The 9,333-nt window shown below is 35.1% G+C and overlaps 1 long non-coding RNA gene across 1 annotated transcript; it reads right to left on the bottom strand.

Annotated features, from left to right (window-relative positions):
• Window positions 1-7,045: 7,045 nt before the first annotated feature.
• Window positions 7,046-7,651, bottom strand: LOC107489164 (uncharacterized). Its single transcript, XR_001592106.3, has 3 exons — window positions 7,532-7,651; window positions 7,395-7,430; window positions 7,046-7,173 (listed from the first exon to the last, which is right to left on the bottom strand). It is a non-coding gene; the product is annotated as an uncharacterized LOC107489164 (long non-coding RNA).
• Between the last annotated feature and the right edge of the window lie 1,682 nt (window positions 7,652-9,333).

The raw sequence follows: 9,333 nt of genomic DNA, 5'->3' as shown, positions 1-9,333 counted from the left end.
ACCTTGATTCGGAATTCTGATGTATAATATATAGTATTATATATGTAGCTGTTACATTATACCCTGCACAAGAATCAATCTTTTATAATATATATCTATCATTATATGTTTTATTCTTTAGTTGCTCAATTACTCATTTATTTATATTTATTTATCTATTTTAGATGAATTTAAAAATAGTACACGCCTTCATTTATTAGTGAAGGATGTGCATAATTTGCCAGAAGGTTTGCGCATAGTTGTCAATTTTGATAGACAACATGCAGCAATAGGAGAAGCAGCCGGACTCCTTGCAGGAATTTGTGGCCAATTGGCCACTGATTGTGTAGCATTTCCAATCAATTTTGATAAGTGGTCAGACATTCCAGAGAGCTTTTTTGAAAATCAATGAAATATTTTTTCCAAGTAAGAAGATTACTTAAACTCTAAAGCTTATTTCTTTGTCATTATTTAGTTATATTTGTTTTTAATATATATTCTTTGTTCCATATTAAAGGCTCGATTTTGCTTCAAAGTGTGTGATAGCTTGGCCAAACGATTTCTGCTCCAATCGCTTGGCAAAAAATGGAGGGAACATAGGATAAAGCTTTGGAATGAGTTTTATGATCCGAGGTTGAGTAAAACCGAGATCATAAATAATACACCAGAAGATATTGCTCTTGATCAATGGGCTTTATTCATAGAATATCGTTTGAAGCCTGAAACTCAGGTAAGTACTTACAATCCTAGTTAAATGTTGTCCCACTAAAAAGCCTTATATAGTTTGCTGTTGTAAATAGGATATTGAATTCATATGAAATGTTGTGAATGCATGTTTAACTATATTTAATTGTGTCCAAATTTATCTTGCAGAATCTTTGTAAGAGGAATCAAGAAATTCGGCAAAAACAAATAATTCCTCATACTTCAGGTGCTAAATCAATTGCAAGAAGAAGGGCTGAATTGGTAATTATTTCTATGTGCTAAATAATTTCTCATAGATTAATTCCATTTATCTCGCTGAACCCCCCCCAAACATAATCTTTTATATATAATAATCAGGATATGAGAGTCAAACAAGCTTGAATTTCATACAGCAGTAATTATCATAATAAACTGAAAAAATTTTAAAATAAATATGTAAAAACTAAAAAGTAAGTCTACCAAATATAATTTGTCTATACAAAAAGGCCAACAAAAATTATTAGTGTGCTATTAAGGTTTTGCTAACTTTACAAGCAAGAGTGCAGGACTAATGGGTACGAATAGTTAGGTTTATTAATTATAGCTATGAGAATATTAAAGTTATGATTAAGACTTAAGATGAGGTTTAATATTTGATTAGGCATGTGGGCTGGCTTGTCAGTGTCTCTCAGAGCTGGTACCTAACAAATTCATCATTCACATGCCTACTAACTTAACTTGGGGCCTCACTCACCACCTTATCCAGCTCAATTTCATTTTCATTTCCATTATGTTTCTGTCTCTAATTTTGCTTAGTTGTTTGTTATTATAACATATCTTTTTTGTACTTGTTTTTCATTTTGGTGAAAAAACATGATATACACATTCTGCAATTTGTTCCTTTCTCTTTTTTATGGTGAAATAAACCTTGGAAATTAAAAGTTGAAAAGTGGTACCACCAATCTTTTTATGCATCTCAGTTATTATATTGTTGCTGTTAGTTAATTTTATGCATATATTTTCTTGAATGATATATTTCTTGATTGAGTCTTTCTACTTTTCTTGAATTTTAGATGGAAGAGACGGAAAAAGAAGTTAGTAGGGTTCAAATGTGGGATATCACTCACAAGAAAATAGATGGAAGTTATGTTAATGAAAAGGCTAAAGAAATAGCGGTAAGACTAAAGTACAATAAGCAACTTGTTTGTATTTCATTTTCTTTCTTTTTTTATAAGATAATATTATGTTTGATTCTTTCCCTTTCTTTTTATATATGTAGGAGAAGATTGAAGAATATAGCAGTCAACAAGTGGTGGAATCAACCGTTAATTCTCCTCTTGATGCTCTTGGAGTAGTTCTTGGGAAAGAGCACCCTGGTTGTGTTTGAGGTTTAGGCATGGGAGCTGTTCCAACTGTTGCTTTCAAGAACAACACCACAAGAATTAGTCAGATGAACTTAGGTTCTTCAAATGATGCTGGTACATCATCTACTTGTGGTCCCAGTGTGCAAGAAGAGTTGGATACTGTTAAAGCGCAGTTGCAAGCATTAGTCTCCTACATTGCTTCTAAGGAAGGAGGTAAAATTCCAGTGGAATTGGCTGGAATGTTCCCTACTCAACAAATTTCACAGGTACAAATACAATTTATGTTCTTAATACCTTATTCCATGTGTAATATTTGGACTCTTAAGGGAATCTGGGCCAATTTTAAAATTTGACTTTGGAAGCTAGCTTTAACTTTGTTAATTAAAAGCCTACCAACAATTGATTCCTATGAAAAAGACTAATTGATTCCTATGAAAAATTGATATACATATAACAAATTAAAAGGTGCAAGCAAGAAAGCTAAGAAACATTTTAAAGAAGCTAAGTTAATATTATAATAACCAAAATTAGATTGAAGTAGTAGCTAGTAACACACAGCGTAAGTAGTACACATGTTTTATATTATAGTAACATTATTGTTGTTGTTGCTCTCCATTAACAAACTCTTATGAATTAGTTTCTCCACCACAAACCTGAAACTGTTACTAGTAGCACTTTTCGTCATGCTTCTAGCACTTAACTTGGCCATTATGATTATGATAAAGAGTAGAATGAAGTAGTAGCTCTAAATTCAAGTAGTACTGTATAAAAGTGCAGTTTGTGTTATATATATATATATATATATATGTAGAGTGGAAGTGGTGGTGGTGGTGGTGCATGTGGTACATGGCAGTTTTAAGATAAGATATAATTTGGAGGATAGCTACATAGATATTTATTTGACAAAACAGAGAGAGATTGATGGTTGAAATAGAGTTAAATTAGTGTGAGTTTCTTTTTCCTAATTTCCAGAAAACAGAGAATTTATTGTGGAAATAGTTAGTGTATGTGAATTTTCTTTTTTGATTGAATAATTTTATATTAATAGTTTCAGATTCAGTTTTATATCCTTTTTTATTGTGCTCATAATTATATTTTTGTTGTAGGGATTGGATCAAGAGAGTGAGATTCCATCACCAAGAGAGTTAGGAAGTAGGTCTTCTGGAGCGAGCAATAAAGAAGCATGATCTTGTATGATACAAATTTTATGTATTAAATATTATAGATATATGTTAAGACAAATTATTGAAATATGTTTTTGGATTATGATTTTTTATTTTCGGAGACTGTGTATGAATTAAAAATCTTGTTATGATGTTTGATTTAAGGTTATGCTTTTTGGTTATTATGAGATTTTAAAGTTTGAGTTCTAAAAATGTCACTTTAAATACATAGTTTCAATTTCATTTTAAAAAGTATAAAATTACAATTAGGTAAAAGCGACGGCTAAAAACGCCATTTTAAACAAAAATGGTGATATTATATCATGGTAAAAACGGCAGTTAAAAACGCCATTTTAATTGAAAAGGATGCCATTAAACCCTGGTAAAAACGGCGGTTAAAAATGCCATTTTAAACAAAAAAGATTCCATTAAACCCAGGTAAAAACGGCAGTTAAAAATGCCATTTTAAACGAAAAGGATGCCATTAAACTCAGGTAAAAACGGCAGTTATAAACGCCATTTTAAACGAGGAGGATGCCATTAAACACAGGTAAAAACGGCGGTTGAAACCGCCATTTTAAACAAGGAGATGCCATTAAACCCAGGTAAATACGGCGGTTACAAACCACCATTTTAAACAACAATAAACCGCCGTTTTATTTGGTTAAAATGGCAGTTAACTGTCAAAAAACCGCCGTATTATTCACTGGTTATTATGGCGATTTTCAGAAAACCACCTAATAACCAGAATGGCGCCCAGAATTCCGGCGTTTCTTGGGGGCGCCATTTTCGGTAATAATGGTGGTTGTAACCGCCGTAATTACCTTAAAAAACCGCCATTTTAACCCCTTTTTTTGTAGTGGCTCAACCCCACTATATGATATTCAGTTCAAATATGAGTACGCAGAAAAAAAATTGAAAGAAAAAACCTGATATTATGAACAATTTTACAATCCATTAGTTAGTACTGATATTTTACTGATATTTTAATTGTGTTTAATTGAAAGAAGAACATAAAGAGACTTTGTACTTGTGTTTAATTGAAAGAGGAACATAAAGAGATTGCTGCACTAGCACTAGCAACCACATGCAAAAAAGGTCATTACCAAGGGACTGTTAAGCGGGAAATTCCGTGAAGTCTTGTTTCTTTGTCTGCTGCTATTGAATGCTTGCCTTAAGGCCTTCCACTCTAGCCTTTACAGAGGCAATAACATCCGACAAGGCCATTCGTTTGGCTTCTTTGTGGGTCTTAACTAAATGATCGGGGTAAAACTTGTCTCTCAACAAATTCCCATTCGGCAAGTGTACCGAATTTGTCGTCAAGTAAAAACTCACAATAGAGTGAGGTCGAATCCCACAGGGATTGATTGATCAAGCAACTTTAATTAGAGGAATGATCTAGTTGAGCGAATCCATGAATAGAGTTGATAATTGCAGAAATTAAAATGGCGAGAAAGTAAATGACTGAAAGTAAATAGCAGAATTGTAAATGGGAATGGGGGAATTGCTCATAAAAGTAAATTGCAGAAAATAAAGAGAATGGGTAAGATCAGAAATGGGGAGTTCATTGGGCTTAGGAGATGTTGCATTCTTTGGATCAATTTCATTTTCATCTCTTCCTCAATCAATGCACTCATTATATCTCCTTGGCAATCTTAAGTGATTGAATCAGAATTTCTTGCAATTCAATCTCTCAAATCTTGATCAATAGCCAATTCCTTGGTCAATTGCTCATGAGAAGAGATGAAGTGTGGTCACTGATTATACCACATGCACTTCCCAAATCAAATGCTTAGAGGATTATAGCCACATACCCATCCACACTCAATTTGGTCCAGCATGAGAAAGCATTTCTAGCTAATCTCTTCATTCCTCTTTCAAGGATCCGAAGAGATCCATGTTTGAATAGCTTCTTTTCCAAGATAACTATCCAATTAGATGAAGATCGAAAGCTTTCAAGTAAAATCAAAATGAAAGATAGAAGAAGAATAAGAAAATTAGTATTGATCCATCAAATTACAACAGAGCTCCCTAACCCAATGAAAGGGGTTTAGTTGTTCATAGCTCTAGAAATCAAAATCAAAGATGGAGAATACATGATAAAGCTAGAAGTGTAAAGAAAGTAAATACAAAGAGTAGTTCTCTTTCTTAGCTCCCCAAAAAGCTACTCTCTATTTCAAAACTACTCCTATATATACTACTCTTCTCAACTTCTAGTTAGCTCTTCAAGTCTTGGGCCTCTGGATCTTTGAGCTTGAAGTAGTTCCTTTCTTCAATTGGGCTTGGCTTACTTGCAGAGAGAAAGTGTGAAGTGGGCAAAGACTTTAGCTCAAGACGTTAGGGGTGTTTAACATTTAATGAAAATACAAGTTCGAGAATGTTAGTGACACTTAACATTGTCACTAACGTTGCCATGCACCCCTTTGCCTCACGTTAAAGCCCATGTTAACTGGGTTAACGTGGCTTTTAACTTTGCCTTGCTAGCCTTCGAGAACGTTGGTGACACTCAACATTGTCACTAACGTTCAAGTGTGCCCCTTCTTGCTTCACGTTAAAGCTCACGTTAACTAGGTTAACGTGGCTTCCAACGTGGCTTTTGCCAACCTTCGAGAACGTTAGTGATACTCAACATTGTCACTAACGTTCAAGTGTGCCCCTAGGTCTCACATTAGAGTCCACGTTAACTGGGTTAACGTGGCTTCTAACGTGGCCATTCTTAGCCATCCCAACGTTAGTGACAATGTTGAGAGTCACTAACGTTGGCTCATTCTTCATTCCTCATCGTTAGCTTCCACGTTAACCAAGTTAACGTGGAGGTTAACGTGGCTCTTAGGGGTTGTGTGGTTGCTCCAACGTTAGTGACAATGTTGAGTGTCACTAACGTTGTTGACAACTCTCCATCTCTTACGTTAGCTCCCACATTAACCAAGTTAACGTGGGAGTTAACGTGGCTCTTTGCACCTTAGGCCAATGTTAGTGACAATGTTGAGTGTCACTAACGTTTGCTTTTCTTCCCCCTTTAACGTTAGAGGCCACGTTAACTAGGTTAACGTGGCTTCTAACGTGGCCATTTGTGAGCAATTGCCAACGTTAGTGACAATGTTAAGTGTCACTAACGTTGGCTCAACTTCTCTTCTCCACGTTAGAGTTCACGTTAACTTAGTTAACGTGACTCTTTAACGTGGGCATTTATGGCTTTTGAGAGTGTTTTTGGCAATCACTTTTCTCCTTAACTTTGCAAGTTACCTCCCATTCCTTACTTCCTTTGGTCCTGAAATCAAGCAATAGAGTGCATCAAAGTTCTAGTCCACATCATGGGTAATGCAATATACAATTTTGTCATTAAAATCATGCAAAATCCTCATGAAATAATGTAAAATGCACAATGTATGCTTGAATCAAGGTCTGAGTGAATATTTGCCCAAAACTAACTTATTTTCTAAGAAAATGCATGAAATTACCTAAAAACAGTAAAGAAAAGGTCAGTGAAACTGGCCAAAATGCCCTGGCATCACAAAACCATCAAAATAATATACAGCAGAGCAATTTAATTTAAAACAACAAAAAAAAAGAGATTGTAGAGAGGTAACACTAAATTATCAATATGTTCCCAAAAGGTTACACGATGATTATTGCAAACACGAAAACTAGATGAGCGATTTCAATTCTAACTAAAAATAACAAAAATAAAAATTTAAGAAGAAAATCTAGAATGAAAAATAAAAAAGGAAGTTGTAGAATAAAAATTGAGAAAAGAAAACCAGGACTACCTGCAATTGCTTTGACCAAAACATCATTGAGTTCCCTAACTTTACCTTCAGCCTCTTTCAATTATATGTACATTTTACTACCTGATATTATTATATTAACCATTCCCCTACTAGCTGCCTCTGAGTTGTCTTCTGTTCTATGAATGAGAGCTATGTAAATCCTCCGTTTAATTCATGCCTGGTACCAAGGTATTTCTTCAAGTGCTCAGAAAGCTATCAAAGCATTAAACATATATAAATTTAGAAAAGTCAGAAATCAACATTATTAAAGCTAACAAATATATAAATTTACAAGATAAAATTATATCATCATAATAGAATAGAGGAAAGAAGAATAGAATAGAGAATGGAGCTCAAACATGATACCATCATAATCCATAATCATCTAACATACTTACAAACAAAATTAGAAGAAAACTTTATGAATGCATGACCTCCAATTTCTTCTGACAAGGAAGAAAATCAAAAACCTAGAATTAAAGAAAAAGACATAGTCATTGTTAGCATAGAACATGGCATATTTACCAATCATGAGTAAACAGAAGAAGATAATGCAAATTTGTACACTAACCTAGATGCTCAATAAAGCTCGATGGAGATGGGGAAAATGCAGAACACAACTCGATGCCGTAGGAAACACTTGCGCAATAGATCTCATCAATGGAAGAGAAGCGTTAATGGAGGAGATCGCTGCCGGTGAAGATCGTTAAAGGAAAAACTTGCGCAACAGATCTCATAGTTTTGTACAAAGTTTCTACAACTTGATTTTCCATTTCAAATTTTTAGGTATTTTTTACAAGAGTAGAAAATTGAGAGAGAGAAAGAAGATCAACCTTGCTCTCACACAGAGATTGTAGCCGGAAGAGAACACGCCAATGGAGGAGAACCTGCTAGCGGAGATCGTCGCTGGAGAGAGCACACAATCTCGTCAGAGGATAACGCCACTGAGAAGATCATTGCCGGATTAGTTGCAGGAGCATATTGTCCTCGGAGTAGAGCAGATGTCTTCATTTTTGGTTTTGGTGGCAGCACGCTATAGTTTCAATAGTAATGAGTTTTTGGATTAGGGTTTTCATTTGTTGGAGGAGGTTTTTATTTGGTCTTTTTTTTAAATGATGGGTGTTGATTATGGCGGTTAAAACTGCCAAAATCACCAAAAATTTCATTTTATACAAATTAATTATGGCAGCATCATAAAATGCCATAATATTCAAATATTATGGCGGTTCTTTAAAACTGCCGTAATATAAATGCCATTCTAAACTTCTTTTTTGTAGTGGTGAACACGGTAACTCAATCCTAAAATATTAACATCGAAAAATCTTCAATAATATATGACAGAACAATGACTATAAGGGTTCGGAACAAGAACTCATTGTATCAAAGTGGAATAAAAAGATGGAGCAGCAGCAACTCCGACGGCCCTTACTAACAAGAATAGAACCTGACGGAAACCACGAAGGGTTAGGGTGAGGCAGAACAACAATGGTGGCTGCTTCCGTTAGCACCTACGACGGTGCAATGGCTTGGAGACGCTGCAACAGCTCAGCGGCGAGCTCCAGTTGACGGTAGCACGACGACAAAGCACGCTGACAGCAAGACATCCCTCATTTTTTTCTTTGAGCTCCTTAAAAGCGACACAGTAGCCCGACTGAGGTAGAATGATGATGGTAGCAAGCTCTAGCAGCGGCAGTTAAGCTTTAGTGGCGACGGAGCACCCTCTTCTCCTCTCTTCCATCCCGTTCTCTCTCTTCCTCGGGCTCTCTCTCTCACTGGTACTCGACGATGACGGTGAGGCTGGCTTCAACGGTGGCGGCTGTGGCTCTTTCTCCTCTTATCCGTACGTCGCGTCTCTCCCTCTCGTGACAGCACGATGACGGTGCTCCTTGTCGACACCGCACCGTCCTCTCCTTTCTCTCTTTTTCTGTTCCGCGTGTGTGTGTGAGTGGAGTGCGTTGTGTGTGAGTGAAGAGGAGTGAGGGTGGCGGCTGGGGTGGGTTAGTGTGAAGAGGTGTGAGTGTGAGTATTAGGGTTAAGGTTTTTAGGATTAGTTAAAAAGAGTAAGGTGGAGTAATAATTAAAAATAAAATATAGTTTAACATAATTACTTTGGAGAATACTATTTATCTATAAACTCGTCATTTAATTTTAAATAACTACTGTAATTTTTAAATTAGAGATAATATAATTAATTTCTTTAATTTATAAAAATTAGCTTAAATACCTTCAATAAAATCATTTTCATAATAAAAAGTTCAATTTAATAAAATAAAATATAACTTATTCATAATTTAATTTTTTGAAAATAATGGGTGTTATATTTTGTATAGGAAAAAAAAGAAAAGTAAAACTGAACAATTGAGAGAAGAGACT

The sequence above is a fragment of the Arachis duranensis genome, chromosome 5, assembly GCF_000817695.3.
Source record: "Arachis duranensis cultivar V14167 chromosome 5, aradu.V14167.gnm2.J7QH, whole genome shotgun sequence".
In the NCBI taxonomy this organism is placed as follows: domain Eukaryota; kingdom Viridiplantae; phylum Streptophyta; class Magnoliopsida; order Fabales; family Fabaceae; genus Arachis; species Arachis duranensis.
Note: the sequence above shows the minus strand (reverse complement) of the source record. Positions and strands in the feature narration are given on the sequence as shown.